Below are 20587 nucleotides of genomic sequence, written 5' to 3' on the forward strand. Positions count from 1 at the left end.
GAAGAAATATATATGGCTCAGCCACAGGGTTTTGAGGTCAAAGGTAAGGAGAACTTAGTGTGCAAATTGAAGAAAAGTTTATATGGCTTGAAGCAAGCACCTCGGCAATGGTATCTGAAATTTGACAGTTTTATGCATGAGCATGGATATAACAGGTGTCATTCAGATTAATGTGTTTATTTTAAGAGGTTGGATGATGATAGCTACATTATTTTGTCTATATGTTGATGATATGCTTATAGCTGGGTCTAACATGCATCATATTAAGGGGCTAAAATGCCAGTTAGCACATGCATTTGCTATGAAGGATTTGGGGGCAGCAAAACAAATCCTTGGTATGAAGATTTGCAGAGATAGGAAGAACAGAACATTGTCGCTATCTCAAGCTGATTATGTTGAGAAGGTGTTGCAACATTTCTCTATGGAGAATGCTAAAGTTGTCAGCACACCTTTACCTGGTCATTTGAAATTGACTAAGGAGATGTGTCCCAAGACACAGGAAGAGGAGGATAAGATGTCCAAGGTACCCTATGCTTTAGCTGTAGGAAGTTTGATGTATGCTATGGTATGCACTAGGCCAGATATTGCACATGCAGTGGGAGTCGTTAGCAGGTATATGAGTCATCCAAGTTTTGCGCATTGGAATGCTGTCAAGTGGATTCTCAGATATTTGAGAGGAACATCCAATAAGTGTTTACACTTTGGGGGCTCTACTACTGATTTACAGGGCTATGTTGACTCAGATTTGGCTGAGGATATTGATACCAGGCGGAGTACTACAGGTTATGTCTTTACTGTTGGTGGGGCAGCCATGAGCTGGGTTTCTAGGTTACAGAAGATTAATGCTCTCTCCACTACAGAGGCAGAGTATGTTGCTGCTACAGAGGCAGCCAAGGAGATGATATGGCTTCAGTTCTTCTTGGAAGAATTGGGACATCCTCAGAAATATAATTATTTGTTCATAGATAGTCAGAGTGCCATTCATCTTGCTAAGAATTCAGCTTTGCATTCTAAGACCAAACACATACAGTTGCGGTACCATTTCATTCGGTCAGTTTTGGAGGATGGACAGTTAAAGCTGGAGAAGATACATACCAATGAAAATCTAGCAGATATGTTGACAAAGGTTGTAACAAGGGAGAAGCTGAACTCCTCTTCAGCTTCGGTTGGTCTTTTAGACTGAACATGAATAAAAGAACAGTAGAGTCCAGGATGGTTTGATCCAGTGGGAGCCCCATGTGGTAGTTGTATTGCTACAGGATTAGTCTCCAAGTGGGAGATTGTTGTTTAGTGTGGAGCCTGATCAGTCCCCAAGTGGGAGATTGTTAGATTGTGGTGACTGATCAGGAAAGTACTGTACATACTTCATAAATAGTGGGGTTCGGGGCATCGCCCCGAAAAAAAAAAAATTTGGAAGTAGCCGACATGGTAGCTGACATATTATGGCCGACATATGGCTGACATGTTATAACCCTAAAGCAGTTTAATACTTGTATAAAAAGGGCTTAGGGTTGGGTATTTTTTATGTGTGGTGATATGAAATTGGTTCTTGCGGCGGTATTGAGCTGTAAGGGATTACGGATTGTAATCAAGTTGTAATCACTAGATTGTAATAAGATCGGACTTGCTGTTTGGTGGACGTAGCCCAGGGATTGGGTGAACCACGTTAAATCTTGGTGCCTTGTGTTCATTTTTATGTGTTCTATTATTTCCTATTATTGGTTATATTTGCATGTAGTTTTTATTTCTGTCCGTGGTTTATCCTAACACATCTTAATGCGATGGATGAGACTTTGCTTTTCCTTATACTACTTGTAGCCTTTAACTCCCATACTCTTCATATTTTATATATTCTCATACTCATTTAGATATTGCAAGATATCTCTCATATATACCAATCCAAATAATTACCTTCTTAAGTAAGCTACAACATTATATTAAGCAATCTTCACTAAGTTGGATCAATGATGGAACTCGGGTTTAGAAGTCCACTTGGGTGATATTCTAACACTCAATAATATAGTGAACTCAAAAAACTATGGCACTCAATTGACATGGGTGCACGGTCCACATTGATCACTTAGGAGTAGGTGTGAACTCGATTGACACTGATGACTCGGCAAACGTTGTAGGGCTTAATTGACAATGCAACAACTTAGTTAGAACTGAAGCTCAATCAATACTATTTTTCCCTCTATTGGTTAACACAGATAGCTCGGTTGACATTATCTTTTCTCTTTCTCTATTAACATTCCATGCTAGCTTCGTTGACGATGTCTTATCCTCTTGCTCAGTTAACACTGTAACCAACCAAATGGTTAAGTGTTTGGAATAGATTAACAAATAGTTTGGCCATAAGGTCAATAGGATGTAATTATTTTATCTTTTATTTGTATGATTTTCTACAAAATTATACATCTGAGAGTGGTTTGATTATAAAAATTGAACCATATATTGAAAAGAGACTTTTTTAACTCTTTTCTTTAAATCATTTTTCTTTGATTAGGGTTTGATTTGTTTTACTGTTCAATTTTTATGTGTTAGAACTTAATTTATTTATTCCTTTTTTGTAGTTATTAGTAAATAATTTTTTACTAATTTTAGTGCATAGTGTTAGGAATAAGGTGTCTCAACCTTGTATAATTCCTATTCTTATTATTTGTTTTGTAAAATGTATTTCTTGCAAATAATGTTGATGTGTCAACATCTTGAATTGTGTGTAAGGAGATCATGGCTAAAATAGTTATCACGGATTCCTATGACACGTAAGAGCTATGTTAGGAAGATTCAATGGCAGGTGAAGACATGTGGCAACTAAGATATTTGAGTACTGTACACTCTACCCCAATAGTGGGGTTTAAATTTTTTAGGGTTCCTATTTTCTCAGAGAATGGTAAAACCCTAATAAGGTTTACCTTTGGGAGTAGCCCTAAAGTGAAGCGCGTGTTATAAGAATTTTTAGGGTTGTGAAGAGAGATGATGCGAAAAAGGTGTATTATTGGTACTGCGAGTTGCTACTGGAGTCTTATGTTGTCAATGTTAAACTTGCATTGCAAGTGTATTGTAACCTTATGTTGAAGATAATACATTGTGCAGGTTCTGAAGGGGTGGGGTTGTTTTACCGAAAGGTTTTTCCCCACCGAAAAATCTTTGTGTTATGTGTTTCTTTCTTTGTCTATTTTTTGTATGCATGGTTGGTTGCAATATTGTTGTTTACATGATATTGAATCTATAAGTGTAGAATATTTTAATAGGATTTGCATCATACTTTCCTTATGAGATTAGCATAGGAAGTTGTTTCCGCACTTGAGTTTCCTTACAAGTGGTATCAGAGCTTGATCAACTTTTGATCCTAGTTGTTGTGTAGGGTTTTTTGAGCTAATCTCAAGTCGAGTGGGAGTCTTGTGCAAAGCATCCTGAATCTTATTTATAGATTGAGATGGCGAGTTCATCATATGGAAGAATGGAGGTGGAGAAATTTAATGGCACTAATTTTGAGTTGTGGAAACTCAAGATGGAAGACATGTTGGAAGATCGTGACCTATGGGAAGTGACTACAAGTGCTACAAGACCAGAAATTGCTCAAGCAGATTGGGATATCAAAGACCGTAAAGCTAAGGGTCTCATAAGACTCTATTTAATCGATGCAGTTCTTCTAAATGTTCTAGATGAGAAAACCACATATAGTCTATGGGAGAGACTTGGGGCCGTGTATCAGGCCACATCTTTGGTGAATAAGTTGTTCGTGAGGAAGAAGTTGTATTCTTTGTGAATGGAGGAAGGTGAATCCTTAACAGATCATTTAAATGCATTTAATCTACTGGCTACATAGTTGACATCAGCTGGTGTCAAGTTAGAGGAGGAGGATCGTTGCTACACACTTTTGTGTTCTTTACCGGATTCATGGGACCATCTTGTGATGGCCCTCATAAGCACATTAGTCACCTTCAAAATGGATGATGTGGTGTCTTCGCTGCTATCCGAGGAGATGCAGAGAAAGGCTTCTATTTCAGAAAAAGAAGCCCTTGCTATTCATGGGAGATCCACGGAAAGAGGGAAGAAAAATGACAATAAGTCTGACAATAAGGGTAGATTCAAATCTTGTGGGAAGTCAAAGACTTCCAAAGAGTCCAAGGCAAAATGTTGGAACTGTAATAAGACTAGGCACTTCCATAAAGACTATAAAGAGCCTAAGAAGAAGAAGAGAGCCTCAAATTCTAGTTCTAAAAAATCTCAAGAAGATGGCAATGCATTCATCGTAGCTTTGGCAGCCCATGCATCTGATGATGTGTGGTTTGTTGACTGGGGTGCATCTTTTCACATGACCTCTCATTGAAATTGGTTCTCAAGATATGAAGAGTTTGATGGTGGAAAGGTGTACTTGGGTGATGATTCTCACCTAAAGATAGTTGGACGTGGAAGGGTCACTATCAAATTTCCTGATGGACAAGTAAAGGGAATCAATGGAGTTATGCACATTACAGGTTTGGCACGAAACCTATTATCTATAAGTATGCTAACTGATGTAGGTGTGCAAGTTGTTTTTTTGAAAGAAGGATGCAAGATGATGAGAGGATCGATAGTGCTTGCAAGGGGTACTAGGAGAGGTACCTTATTTTAGCTAGATGCATGTATTCCTCTATGTAATAGTTCTTCATCCTCACCATTTGATTGAGCAGTGAAGAATACTGTGGTTATTGGTTCTGATGGCAATGCAAACACTTTGGAAGGTAAGCTTCCTGTAGAAAAGACAATGTTATGGCATTTGAGATTTGGTCATATTGGTGAAAAGGGTCTCAGAACACTGAAAAATAAAAATCTTGTTGAGGGGTTAAATGATTGCAATCTCAAGTTCAACTTCTGTGAACAGTGTGTCTACGGTAAACAAAATCATGTTCAATTTTACTCTAGTTCTCACAAATCTTCTAATGTTTTGGATCTTATTCATTTTGATGTATTCGGTCCTGTAAAAGTTCCTTCAATCTCCAAGTCTATATTTTTTGTATCTTTCATAGATGATTACAGTAGAAGGACATGGATTTATTTCCTTAAAAGTAAGACACAAGTCTTTAGTTGATTCAAGGAATTTAAAGCCCTTGTAGAGAATCAGACTAGTAAGAAGATTAAGTGTGTGAGAACTGACAATAGTGGTGAGTTTTGCTCAGCAGAGTTTGAATAGTTCTATAAAGAACAAGGTATCGAGAGGCATAAGACAACTCCTTATACCCCACAGCAAAATGGAGTTGCAGAGAGAATGAACAGGACACTGATGGAGAAGGCTAGAAGTATGCTTAGTGGAGCTGGTTTAGAACAAAGGTTTTGGGCCGAAGCTGTGGCCACTGCTTGCTATCTGGTTAATAGATCTCCTACATTAGCCCTTGTTGGTAAGACACCCATGGAGGTGTGATCTGGTAAGAAGCCTTCAATTAGACATCTTCATTTTTTTGGTTGTGAAGCTTATGCACATGTTCCAAAGGAGAAAAGATCTAAGTTGGAAAACAAAGTTGTTAAATGTATTTTCATCAGATACAGTGCTGGTGTGAAAGGATACAAGCTTTGGGATCCTATGACTAGTAAGGTGTTGTGTAGCAAAAATGTCATTTTTAGAGAGCTACCATCTTCTCCTATTGTGCTACAACCAGATGAAAAAGAAAAGGAAAAAGATGATGTTCAGTTGCCTCCTACCCCTGAGAAGACTGAACAGAGAGACCATGTTGGGTCTAATGATGAGGAGAGCTCTAGCAGCTCTGACAGTTCAGAAGAAGAGGAAGAACAACCTCAACCTCGGCCCTTGAGGAGATCCACGAGAGAAAGAAAGCAACCAGAGAGGTTTGGTTATTCTATGTTAGATTCCAGTTGTGCTTTTTCTTTGATTACTAACACTGATGAGCCTAGATTTGTGAAAGAGGCTTTGGGCATGAAAGATGCAGGTTCCTCGATTGAGGCTATGGATGATGAGATGGCTTCTTTAGAGAAAAATAAAACTTGGGACCTTGTACCTTTTCCTAAAGGGAGAAAATCTATTGGCTGTAAATGGGTGTTCAAGAAGAAATTTTGTGTAGATGGCAGTGTTGAAAGGTACAAAGATAGATTGGTTGCAAAGGGGTATTCACAGGTAGAGGGAATAGATTATGGTGAAATATTCTCTCCTATTGCAAAGTTGACATCCATTAGATTTCTGTTATCTCTTGCTGCATCATATGATTTAGAGATAGAATAGATGGATGTGAAGACAGCTTTCCTTCATGGTGATTTGGAGGAAGAGATTTATATGTCACAGCCTGAGCACTACATTGTTAAAGGTAAAGAATCCTTAGTTTGTAGATTAAAGAAATCTCTATATGGTTTAAAGCAATCTCCTAGGATGTGGTACCTTAAGTTTGATGCCTTTGTGTTGTCAATTGGATTTGTAAGATCGAAATCAGATCATTGTGTTTATTTTAGAGTTTAAAATGATCGCCTTCTTATTGTTACATTATATGTTGATGATATGTTGCTTTTTGGGAAGGGTAAGGGTATGATTTCTGATTTTAAATCTCAATTGTTAGCACAGTTTGAGATGAAAGATCTTGGAGCAGCTAGATACATATTGGGTATGGAAATCAGTAGAGGCAAGTCTAACAGAAAACTTTGGTTGAGTCAAAGTAAGTATGTGAAGTTTGTGTTGGACAGGTTCAGCATGGTAGATTGTAGACCACTATGTGTTCCTATTCCTATGGGAACAAAGTTATCTGTAGATGATTGTCCAAAATCTCCTAGTGAGGAGGAGGACATGAGTAGAGTACCTTATGCTAGTGCAGTTGGCAGCCTTATGTATGCTATGGTCTGTACTAGACCAGACATTTCCCAAGAAGTGGGAGTCCTAAGTTGATTTATGGCTAATCCTGGATAGATACATTGGGATGCAGTTAAGCGAGTATTTAGATATTTGAGGGGTACATCAGATTACTCCATATGTTATCATGGTAACTCTTCTCGATCTTCGCATTCAGTTTGTATTCATGGGTTTGTGGATTCAGATTGGGTAGGCGATATTGACCGCAGGAGATCCACCAGTGCTTATGTGTTCACTATGTTTGGTGGTGCCATCAGTTGGATGAGCAAGTGACAACCTGTGGTTGCTTTTTCCACTACAGAAGCTGAGTACATGGCTGCTACTCATGCTTGTAAGGAAGCCATTTGGCTTAAGAGATTATGTTTAGATGTTGGTGTTGATGCAGAACATATTACTATTTGGTGTGACAGTCAGAGCGCTATTTTCCTTGCGAAGAATCCAACTTTCCATGCCAGAACGAAGCACATTGATGTGCAGTTTCACTTTGTGAGAGATATGGTGGAAGATGGAAAGGTAAATTTGGAGAAGGTAGATACTTTGAAGAATGTTGCAGATGCATTAACGAAACTAGTGGGCACTGAGAAGTTTAGATGGTGTTCAGATTCTATAGGCCTTTCAGCCTATAGTGGTTAGTTCCTGTTATGTTCCTGTTGCTCTTACAAGATGTTCGACAAGTGGGAGAATGTTAGGAATAAGGTGTCTCAACCTTGTATAATTCCTATTCTCATTATTTGTTTTGTAAAATGTATTTCTTGCAAATAATGTTGATGTGTCGACATCTTGAATTGTGTGTAAGGAGATCATGGCTAAAATGGTTATGAAAGATTCCTATGACACGTAAGAGCTATGTTAGGAAGATTCAATGACAGGTGAAGACATGTGGCACCTAAGATATTTGAGTATTATACACTCTATTTTCTTGGAGAATGGTAAAACCCTAATACGATTTACCTTTGGGAGTAGCCCTAAAGTGAAGTGCATGTTATAAGCATTTTTAGGGTTGCGAAGAGAGATGATGCGAAAAAGGTGTATTGTTGGTACTGCAAGTTGCTACTGGAGTCTTATGTTGTCGATGTTGAACTTGCATTGCAAGTGTATTGTAACTTTATGTTGAAGATAATACATTGTGCAGGTTCTGAAGGGGTGGGGTTGTTTTACCGAAAGGTTTTTCCCCACCAGCAAATCTTTGTGTTATGTGTTTCTTTCTTTGTCTATTTTCTGTATGCATGGTTGGCTATAATATTGTTGTTTACATGATATTGAATCTGTAAGTATAGAAGATTTTAATAGGATTTGCATCATACTTTCCTTATGAGATTAGCGTAGGAAGTTGTTTTCGCACCTGAGTTTCCTTACACAGATAATATTTTAAGTAATTTTCCCCAATTTAGAGTCTACTTGAGTCCCTTTGCCTCTCTATGTGGATGCTTAGGAGATGTTTGAGATAGTTGAACATATTAATTTGTGAGAATCTTGGTACTACTAAATTAGAACATATTCATCTCTTGATAGCTATGAATTAAATGCAACATAGATTACTTCTTATTTATTTTTTAGCTTGAAAATATTATTAGTTATCATTTTACATAGCAAAATGTTTAAATCCGGTTATCTAGAATTTTTTAATTTAAGGAGTTTATCAAAAAAAAATTTCAACAATCTTTACAAAAGGGGAAAGATTGAAAATAAGAATGTAGTTAGAGATAGTGGTTGAGAAGTTTAAAAAACAAGGCAGCTAGCTTGTGATGGTAGATTAGGGTAGTCAAGAAAGATGTTGAAGTGGTCTAGCCAGAGAATTTTACTAACTGTAACCTCACAAGAGTTTTTTGAATTGAAATATTAGTAATTTGGAAGCTCATTCTATCCAAAACCTTGGAGATCATGAATTTTACAAAAAATAGTTAAAATTATAGCTTTGGATTCAAAATAATCTAAGCACGTAAATTAATTTCAGCTACAATCAAAAGGATATTGTAGTAGGTTAAATTTGTCCCACCAAACCCCCCTCAACATGAGGAAGATGGGTGTACAACCACTCCCAAAGGGAAGTCCTATTAATATAAAAAGTTGGCTTGTATATAGAACAAAAACCAACCCAATAATATGTCACAGATGAGATTAGAGGCCAAACACAATATTTTTCATGATGAAGTCTAATGATCACAATATTTTTCACTAATCAAGGAGCAAGGTTCATAATTTCCCATTATATACTACCAACATTATTCATTTTATATTGAAAATGTTAGTAAAAAACTAAGATCTTCATTTACAATTAATTATTTTTCAATTTCTTGAGTTCTAATTCATATAATTAATCATAGATCATAGAATGTAATTCTAAATATTAATGTTCAAATATATTATACACAATTAAATTCAAAAATATAAAATTGATATTATGCAATATGATTCACTATTTTGGTTAATTCTTACAAACTTTAATTTAATTTATTTTTCTTATAGCTTTATCAACTTGCACTTACAAAAGAAACATAAAGTTATGTTATTATTCTAGTTAATTAATGCTATTTATTTTTTGTTAAAATAAATAATAATATATGAAACCCATTTAAAATTGGCATTTTATAATAGTTTTATTTTATTGGTAATATTTTGCTTTTGACTAGAGCTATGAATTAGTGAGCATAATTATGGTGGATCTCATCCCTGAATCCAACACCCAAGACCTGCAAGCATAGAAGCCTAGCACGGAAACTAATCCTAAGGGGCACACCCAATGTGGGTCTAGTGCTCTTAGCCCAGCAATGATCTTGAGAGTTGAATATCATTATCTCTATCTCCATCAACGATTGGCATGAACACCATAATCTCCATCACAATTACTTCTCCATACACGTGCACCTAACCACCACCATGCACAAAAACAAGGCTAGTCCAACCAACATTCATGTTCTTTGGGCCAAGCAGAGGTTTGAACCTTGGTTGCACCATTAAAAATGAAACCACTACACAACTACACCACAAGTTGATTCCCGAAAAACCTCCCCCCCACCCCACCCACAAAAAAAAATTTAAAAATTAATAATAATAATAAGCATTTTATAATATCATTTTGTGTTCCTCTGGATATATTTTAAAAATTTGAATATATAACATTTAATTAATCAAAAGAACAACTAAAGAGAAAAGCCACATAGATCCTCTCTAGCATGTATTAGTTTTTAGCTTTAAGCTCTTCTATTTATTTATGTGGTTCTCATTGCTCGTTGATGAGAAGAGGACAATGAGGAATGTGGTAAATCATATGAAAAATAAATTAATAAGGATCTAATGGCTCTAGATGAGTTGTTAAAGCCTTCAAAAAAATTACATTTCAATCTATTGGCCCAATATTCATAGTGGGAATTTGGTGTGTGGGGGCTCACTCAAGAGCACCCTTACAAAGAAAATCTCTAATGAGATAAACTCTATGATGCAATTGTCCACTATTTTTAAAAATATTTAAGAGGATAAACTCTGATGCAATTGTCCAATTTTTGAGATGCTAACAATAAAGAACTACTACTTGAAAAACAAAAAGAACTTTTAAAGGACCTTCATACTGCAAATGGGGCACGGGGCATGGGGCATGGGAGCTCACACAAGACCACACTCACAAAGAAAATATTTAAGAGGATAAACTCTGATGTAATTTTCCAATGTTTGAGATGCTAACAATAAAGAACTACTACTTGGAAAACAAAAAGAACTTTTAAAGGACCTTCATACTCAAATGACTTTTACAATCTAGATGAAGAAAATTAGATTCTTAAAATTTGTTTATCCAAAATCCCTATTTTGGGACATGTGGGGATTTGAAATATAGTTATTCCCATGTCTTTTATCTACTACAAAAATCATTTTCTTAGAATACCGAGCAAAAACTATCAACGGCAATAGTAATACAAATTAGACTACGCTCTTTTCTTTATGTCATCAAACACTTTCCAACTTCTACATGAGAGCAATATTCGAATTCAAAGTTGATGGTGACTCTTGTTTGAATAGAACATATGAGAGGAAATAAACGTTAGTCCAAAAATATGGTGAAAACGAAAATCCATAAATGACAATAGTACGAGTGGGGAATATCTTATTAGTAGGCTCAAGCTCCTACCTCAACTATGCCATCAAGCTGGCCCAAATGTAATGCATTTGCAATATTATTTTTTGTGTGGAATGATATTGACCCTTACACTTCTTAGTTGCCAATTTTTTGTTAGGAAAAATAAAAATAAGCTTCATTAAGATTAAACTAGCACTTGCACCTTTGGAGGTGCAAGGGTTATGCTGATAATGTTCTATATATTAAATAATTTCATTTTATTATTGATGGAAAAAAAAATGGTATTCAATATTTTTTGTACATTAGTAAAAACATTTGGTAGGATAATATAATCTTTATTATTTTGTCTTCCTAAATACCAAGGGAGTACAACCGAATTAGACTTTTTCTTAATTGAGGCCCATCCTTTATTTTTAGAAAATTGTCTTCTCTACAAATTTTATCATTTTCTTTGCATTGTGCTTCATCCACAACAAACTTCTCAAGCTCTTGGTTGGATTTACTTGTACTTTTTTTTTTTCCTCCAAAATAATGTTTGTATCAAAAGCATTATCATTGTCCTTGATGAAGCACAAATGGTTGTAGTGATTTCCATCATGATATGAGAGATAAAGTGTACGAGTATATGTGTTATCAAAATTGTAGATATGGGATACTTTGTCCTTCAAGAGGTGGACATGAGTGTTGGAACAATTTACCATGGAGGCTAATCTAATAATGGTCTTTCCATGTTCCATCTTATGTCATTTTTTCATAGTATTTTTCAAAAGTCATTTTTATCTTTTTGAGAAAATAAAATCTCAAAGTTTGAACAATGCTCCATAATATAGTCCACCACTATAATACAATAGTTTGAGCAAAGGTCTTGGTCACCTTCAAGATGATCTATTAGGGATCTAAAAAAATAGTTTCCATATGGTAGAGTTTCCATCATTCTCATTTATACTCCATTCCCCTGAGCATCAATTTTTTCTTGTCCGTACTTCTTCTTTTCTTCTTCATCTAGAAGGGCACTTAATTGAGATTTTTTTTCTTCTTTCTTTGCAGGAAATTCAAGATGAGAAGGGATCCCAAGATTTTTTAATTTCATTTTCATACATTTTGAAATGTCAAAAAAAAAGATTTCACCTTCTACTATCTCATAAAATACCTAAACTTATCATTTGTGTATTCATTTCACATTTCTAATAAAAGGTTTCTCTAAAATAGAGTTTAGATAGATAGTGAGATGTATAATTCTAGATAAATTAAGCCAATAGCATACTTAGGCACAATAAAATTTGAATTGTCAAAGTTCTCTATTTGAATTATTATCTATCTATAGAGCTTCCTTGTGATAGAAAGAAGATAACTATATCAATAAGTGATATTTACTTTCATTAGTATTACAATAGGATGAAGATAAAAAATATATAGGTGTTGTTTCATTTTATTCAAACTACATATAAATCATAGGAATTTTATTTTAATAGAGAATAATGTTATGTTCAACTTTTCTATAATAATATTGGCCTTTGCATAAATTATAGAATTCATTCAAATGTAACCCTATAAATTATTAAAAAGATCAATTGTAGAACTCATTCAAATATAACCCTACATAATATGAATAAGATAAATTAATGTTATTGAACAAATAGATAATAAAATTACCTCTTAAAGTGTAGGAGATAAATAGTTACATCTAGAAGAGATGGGAGAATAAGAGATAAGGTTGATATGTCCTTGGTGAGTTGTGATAAGAAAATAATGATATGTCTACTATATATGGAAATTAATTATACATCTTTAATTATACATCTTTGACATATTGTGAGGGTCATATAAGAAGATGTCTTCCATATATAATGTATTATCTTAAAATGGGCACACTCAATGTTAGGACATTGTTTAGCTCCCTTTACAAGATGTTTTGGACCTGACCTAAGGGTAAAAGCATAGATCTGTGTCACCGTTTGTGATAAAAAAACCTATTTTGGTCAAATCTCATTTCTCTATCAAAACTCAATTTTAAAAAAAAAACTAAAAATACCCTTTTATAGATTTTAGATTCAATATCATCATTATATAAATTTCTGAGTGTTTTGATTAGTTATAATATGTTATAATCTCAAAATATTATAAGTCGATATTTCAACATTTCAGAGGATGCTCTCTCAAAAAATGATAAAAAATAGTAAATCATATCAAAAAAATAAAAAATATATGTTTATCACTAGAGGAGAGAATCCTCTTCATGAATATGTAATTTATTTTCAAGAAGGTATAGATTTGATAGGGAAGTTTTGACGGGAGGAAAAAACTGTTGGATTCTGACAAGGTCGAACTTGAGTACTTATAACAAAGAAAATATACATCAAAAATCTTTCTTCTTTTTTTTTGTGCACTAGCTATACATGTCATCTATAAAATATTTTCAAATTAGAACAAAAAAAGGTGATTTGCACATACTTGTTTGACGGGAACTACATCCTATATTTTTTACAGTTAAAAAAGGGACTTCAAAATAAAATAAAATGAATAAATTCTTTGTCAAAAAAATTATAAAAATTATAGGCATAAAATTCATACAATTCTACACATTTCATTAGTTTACATCATCTTCATATTTTAAACACAAATACCATTTTTTTTGTCATTAATGTTGAACTGTCACATTCTGATATCACATTTCTTTATAAAAGGTGACATAGCTTTGTGCTTTTACCCCTAAATTCCTTAATTAGGTTAATGGATGTGTATATTCTTTTGCACCATTTTGGTCCCTTGCTCTGTACTTTCCCCTTTTTCTATTTACTTTGCCAAGACCTCAAAAAAATTCTTAACATCTTATCCCTTTGGGACAGGGACAAGATCAGCCCTTTCCTAGTGACTAGAGTGAACTTTGGCTATGTCCCCAAGGGCACAAACATCTTAGATCCTGGACATAGGTCTTTAAAAATCAAAAATAATTTCCTTAGTCATCTATCTCTCATGTACAGTGGAGATCTTGTATGAAATATGCCTTCCCTCTTCAATTATAAATCTAGAATATAACTAAGAATCCATGATTGATAGCATATTTGTGCCCAATAATTCAAGCATTCAAGAAACTAAGAATTTGTACCATCTTCAAGAGCATTCAAGGAGATCCTTTTTCAACCCTTGGAGAAGAGGTCCCTTACATTTGAGGTGCTTTCAATGAAATTCAAAGGAGTTCATTTGGGGGCTTTGTCGCTAATTTTCTATGCTTATGTCACAACCTTTCAAGATCTAGCTTCCTTCATTGGTGACGGTGGAGCTTGTCATTGAGAGAGGGTTTCAACATTCATACTTATTCTACATTTGATTTGATTCAAGAGTACATTCACATCCTCTTGACCTAATCAACTTTGCAAAGTAAGTTCATTGCATTTTATTGAGAAATCCTACTCTTGTAAGGTAAATTTATTTATTTACTTTACATTTCCATCTCATTTAAATTTAAATTTCAAGGTTAATTCCTAAGTTGTGGTTTGACCAAGGCAAAATCCCCATTAAGAAAATAGAACCCTTTTTCTTGCAGGTTGTAGGATTCAAAAGAAGAATAGAGTACATATCAAGATATCATTTTTATTGAATATCAAAGATTATTAGTTTGCAATTAAAAATAAAAGGACTAGGAAACATTTCTTCCCTATGCACTAGGATGCATTTCTTCCCCATCCTAGAATTATTTGTTGGTGTAAATATGAATTTACTATTTATAGTTACTTAAGTTTACTTAGGTTAATTCATTATTTTATTATATTGCATTATTTTATTATTTATTTTGTGAGACACTTAGGAGTTTGTGCACATTTTTGAGTTGTCATGTTGACAACATAGAAGTACGCAATTCTAATTCAGCACATGGTGTCTACAATACTGGAGTTTGCATCATTCATTGAGTTATCATGTAGACAACACAGTTATTTGCACTCCTTTTTTAGCACATGTTGTCTACAACATTAATTTTCATGATACACCATTATAGGTTTATCCTCTCATCATCGCACTTACTTTTGTGCTTAATGGAGGATAACCCATATCTGGTGGTCATGTGCCTAGTTTTATGATTTATCATGTAGTTGATTCTTAGGCATTCTAGATGCATCTTAGAGGCCTTTATATACAGGCCCTCCTAGTGCACTTTCATTCATATTGAATTGAATACATTGTTATTCTGATCATAGCCCTTTCTGGTCTATAGTTGTGCTTGTGTTTGAGTTCTTAGTTCTTGGGTGAATTTTTCCCTAAGGAAAATTCTTACATGGTATTAGAGCTTGGAGAATTTCTCTTCACATAACTACTTGAGACCGTTGTTGCTTCATCACCTCAACCGGAATCCGGAGTACTATAGAAATTGGGAGTGTCTAGAGCTAGATCTAACCTTGCCATTACATCTGGAATGCTAATTTGGTGAAAATTGGCTTTAAATTTGGCTACCCTAGGCCAAATTTGATCGTGAGCCAAAAAAAATTTGCAAATTGGCACCTGGAGGCCCCGATTTGCAACTCGGGTATGGTCATTTTGCAGATTTAATTGTATTTTTGGATCTATAATTTTGCTATTTCTCTATTTTTTTGAAGTCTACATTTTTTCAAAAAAAAATTTGCCTAGTCAGGCTAGCAGAGAAAAAAAAATTGGTACAGGTACTGGGCAGTTAGATCCCGGCCCTACACCCTACATGGAGAATATTCTACAGAGAATATTCTTCATTTTAGAGTGGGTGGCATATTTCCTATTTTTCAACAATCTATTTCTTGGAACCTGACAGCCTTACACTTATTGGCGACAAGTAATATTTCAACGAGCACACTTGGTTCAGTATCCATAGATTATTATTTTTAAAACAATGAATTCCCTCTTCACCCACAAATGTGGGATTAAAAGGTTTCCTGGAACCTATTTTTGACTTTCCCAACGTGAACCATCTCACTAGCCCGCAAAATAGATTCCAGTACCTGCTGAGTTATTTTTGGTACCATTGATATAACTCAAGCCCCATCAATACTCTTTTGGCAGAGTCACAATCATACTAGTGACTGCATCCTTCCATCCCATGCAGTGTTGAATTTGGTGCCCATTAATTTTGTGCCATGTGGTAGATAGTGACTTGCCAGCACATCTGCCTACCCAACTCAACCAGCAACATGCATCGCCATTGTTGAAGCCCACCTTAGCCTTATGTGGACACACGTCAACAGTCAAGTGACATGTGTATTGCCTGGTGGACCTTGCAACATCACCTAACACATAGGCATCCAGTCACCTTCCATGTGTACCAAATCCATACAACATGTGTCTATTTTTGTACATAGTATGGTCCAATCAACCTACCACATCACCCAAGTGATTTTTTATTGCTAGCATCATCATTTTACAAAGTTAAAATTGATAGCCATTAGACCGTCATTTCTAAGGATTTTATAATTGTTGTGATGGCCGATTATTTTCAAATTTGAGCACGCACTTTTCATTCCAGACCCCTCTCTAAATTGCTTTTTGAATTGGTAGCCTAACTTTGAGAGCCCATAATTCAAACATTCAGATTCCAAATCAGGTGCAATTGTTTTTGAAATTGGGTAGAATTTCTTGACTTTTTTAGTGGTGGTGTTCTTTTCTAGTTTTGGTCCAAGGATTTGTCAAAAAAAAAAAAAAAAAATTGGTGACTATACCTACTCAATCCTACATTTTGCAACTTGAAACGCTCCATACGGGCTCATCTAGACATGAAAAAAGGTTCCCTTTTTTTGAAAGCGCATTATTTTTCATCTACTTTCCATATCTGCAATGAGACCTAGGGTTTTGTGGACAAAAATCTCACTTTTAGAACTAGGACTTTTTTTGCATTGGATTGATTTGATTACTTTTCAGAATTGTAGTACATATGAGCTACAGTGCTTAGTGATAGATTTGGTCCTCAAAAGGTAATTGTAAGTCCACTTTGTACATTTTGATAGGTGGCCTATTATACACGCACTACATATAAAGTTCCCAAAGCATCTTTTTTGGGGGGTTCTTTTGATTGAGTGAAAAGAGGGCAGGGGGTGTATTGTGTTCTTGTGTCTCTTTGTGTGCTCTTTTCATTTATGCATCATGGGTTCACCTAAATGTCCACTTATAACTTCATGTAATTATTCTACATGAAAAGATATTGCATGGAGTAGATTAGTGGAAAAAGGTTTAAGTCTTTATGTTGATGCAACAATTCCCAAACCCATTGATGCTATAGCACTCATTGATTGGCAAAAGCAAGACCAACAAGCTTTAGGAATTATCATGAATTGTGTACATAGAGATCTCTTCTTCCACATTTTCAGTTTCATGGAATCCAAACCTACATGGGACACACTTGAATCATTATATGGTAAGGTGGATGAGGAAAAGGGATTTTAGATTGAGGACGATCTACTTCTCTTGGATCCAAAGAACTTTGACATAATTTAAAATTACATCAACAAAGCCAATGAGTATAGGGCACTAGTTAAAGACTGCATAAATCCCATGAATGATGAAAATTTGATTCATCATATCCTAAAGAGGTTACCTTCAGAGTATGTGTCATTTGTTTCAAGTTTTAATACTCACAGGTTGACCATGGGAAGTGCTTACCAGAAGCTTACATTTGATGTATTTGTAGAAAAGTTGATTGGTGAACAATCTTGCTTGATAGATTTAGAACTTCTCATGACATCAAAGACCAAAGCCTTGGTGGCTAGTGATGAGAACCAATCAAGTCAAAGAGGGAAAAACAATAGCAAGAAGAAGCAGTGGAAGTAGAAATCACAATCTAAGACACAACAATCCTCCTCATAGAAAGGAAAATCTTCTTCAAACAAGAAGAGAAGTAATGAAAAGGACAAAAAATTGTGCATATTGCAAAAAGCCAAATCAAGATGAGCATCATTGCAAGACAAAAAGAATCGATGAGTTGGAAAACCTACCTAAGAAGAACAAAATTCAAGTGCCAGGTACTTCCAAGGATTCAACTCCAACCTCTTCAAAGGGAAAAGGGCAAGCACTTATGGCAAATAGAAGTTCCTCAATGGAATGGGTTCTTGACTCAGGTGCCTCCTATCATATGGGTTCTTCAAAGGGATACTTTTCTTCATTGAAGTAGTCACAGGCACTACACATCTTCATGGGAGATGATACTAAAATGGAAGTTGAAGGGAAAGGACATGTGGAAATGGACAATCAGGAATTTAAAGATGTTCTCTACATTCCAAACCTTAGATCCAATCTCCTCTCATTTTACCAAATCACTCACCTTGGAGATGGTCATAAATTTGAGTTCCTTCCAAATTTAGTGATGGTGTGAAGTCTAAGAGATGATTCATTGGTTGCAGTAGAGAAAGTTAATAATGACAAGAGGCTTTATTCCTTCGCCCACTTTATGCCTAAGTCTCCTTATCAAGCCTTGTTAACTCAATCTAATTCACAAGTCAAACTATGGCATGATCAGTTTGGTCATCTTTCCTTCCACTATCTTCAGCAACTTTGCTCAAAACACATGGTCAAAGGTCTACCTAACATCAATTTTTCTAAGTGTGAGTGTTCATCATGTTCAATGGAAATGCATCTCGAGGGGAAGTATGATAAATGGAAGTCTTCTATAGCACCATTTGTTCTCTAGTTGGTTCATGTGGTTTTAGTAGGACCCTTTGTAGTGACATCAATCAGCCAAGGCCACTACATCCTTACTTTTGTTGATGACTTTTCACAATTCACTTGGTTCTACTTCCTTCATCATAAGAATGAAGTGGTTGATAAGCTTCAAGCTTTCAACATTCTTGTTGAACAGAAATCAAGGAAAGCTATCAAGGTTCTATGGTTGGACAATGAAAGAAAATATGAGGATAGAACACTTAAAGACTTTTACAAATTTGAGGGGATTGATCTTCATAATCCACTAGCATTCTATCTACACAAGATAGATGTTGCAGCTATGAGGATTAGAACTCTTAAGTCCATGGAAAGTTGCATGATTAAAGCCAAGTCTCTTGATCCAAAACTTGAAGTTGAAGCCATTAGTAGTGCTACTCACATACTTAATAGGTCTCCTCATAATTTCCTATATGGGAAGACTCCTTTTGAGGCACGGTGTAGAAAAAAACCAGTTGTGAGTCACTTCAAAGTCTTTGGCTATCCAACATGGGCAAACCTATCTTCTAGGGGATGCAAGGCACCAACACCTAAGCATTGTACTTTCATCAATTATGAAGACAATGTAAAGGCATATGGACTTATGGATCCTGAGACACATGAGATCTTTGTGGAGAAGGATGTTCACTTTTTGGAAAGTTCACCTATCTTATCCTCTAATCCTCTCCACACTTCATACATTGCGGAAACTGATAGTGACACCAAGGATAGTGCTTCAAAAGATTCAGACACGTGGGGTTCTATCGACAGTTGTAGCAAGAGGTCACGACATCAGTATAGTCCACATGCTTATATTGCTACAATGATAAGTCTAGCATAGCATGGTACACATTGTCTTCTAGCTCCAGTAACATGGGATGACTACATGGCAGACATTTCAAGTTTATTCATGGATTCACACACTATAGACTTAAGAGACAACCTTGATGATTTACATCTTCTCTTTGATGAAGATGATCCTTCTATAGTTGTTGTGAGGTCTCACTCTGACCCTCATGTCCATTCTCTACATGATCAATCTTCACAGGTTGGTGTGATTGTGGATCCTTATGTATAGCAGTTGTTAGAGGTCTTTTTATTAGTTGAGGAGATAGATTATTCATTGGAACAGGTTCAACAAACATCCTTGCCAGATCTACATTCATTCTTTTCAGTAGTATTGGAAGGGGCAAACATCAGCATCAACATAGGGATACTTGAGCAGGCTTTAGGGCCACCATACATCTTCAGGATTGTACCTTTGCCTTTGTTTCTTCCAAAGGGGAGGAACATCATCCAACTTTCATGGACCAGCTTCTTCCTTGGAGCAGCAATCACTAGTCAGCATTCTTCATTAAGGGGGAGGGACTACATTGTCTCTCTTCCTCTTCTTTCTTATGGGTGGGGGGGGGGAGGGAATTTTTCCTCTTATGAGGTATTGTTCTTCTCATTCTTCACTATTGTATATACTAGATGTATGTCGTAATGGGAGGGTCTTGATTACTCCATCCATCCATGCATTCCTATTCATTTCTCTTTTTGGGGGAGGGTTTTTCCCATGAGTTTTTCCCTCTTTCTTTGATCTATGAGAGATTGCATTTTCATTATGTACATGGGTATCTAACATGGCCTAGTAGCCAAGACCCATCTTGCATTTTATCCTAGTTTTTGTAAGCTTAAGGGAATTCCCCCTAAGTTGCACTTAAGGGGGGGGGGGGGGGTGCAGGGGAATGTTGGTGTAAATATGTATTTACTATTTACACTTACTTAAGTTTACTTAGGTTAATGTATTATTTTATTATTTATTTTGTGAAACACTTAGGAGTTTGTGCACCTTTTTGAGTTGTCATGTTGATAACATAGAAGTACACAACTCTAATTCAGCACATGGTGTCTACAACATTGGAGTTTGCATCATTCACTGAGTTGTCATGTAGACAACATAGTTATTTGCACTCCCTTTTTAGCACATGTTTTCTACAACACTAATTTTCATGCTACACCATTGTAGACTTATCCTCTCATCATCGCACTTA

Source organism: Cupressus sempervirens, chromosome 10 (assembly GCF_028749045.1).
Source record: "Cupressus sempervirens isolate cs-2001-9-10 chromosome 10, ASM2874904v1, whole genome shotgun sequence".
Lineage (NCBI taxonomy): Eukaryota > Viridiplantae > Streptophyta > Pinopsida > Cupressales > Cupressaceae > Cupressus > Cupressus sempervirens.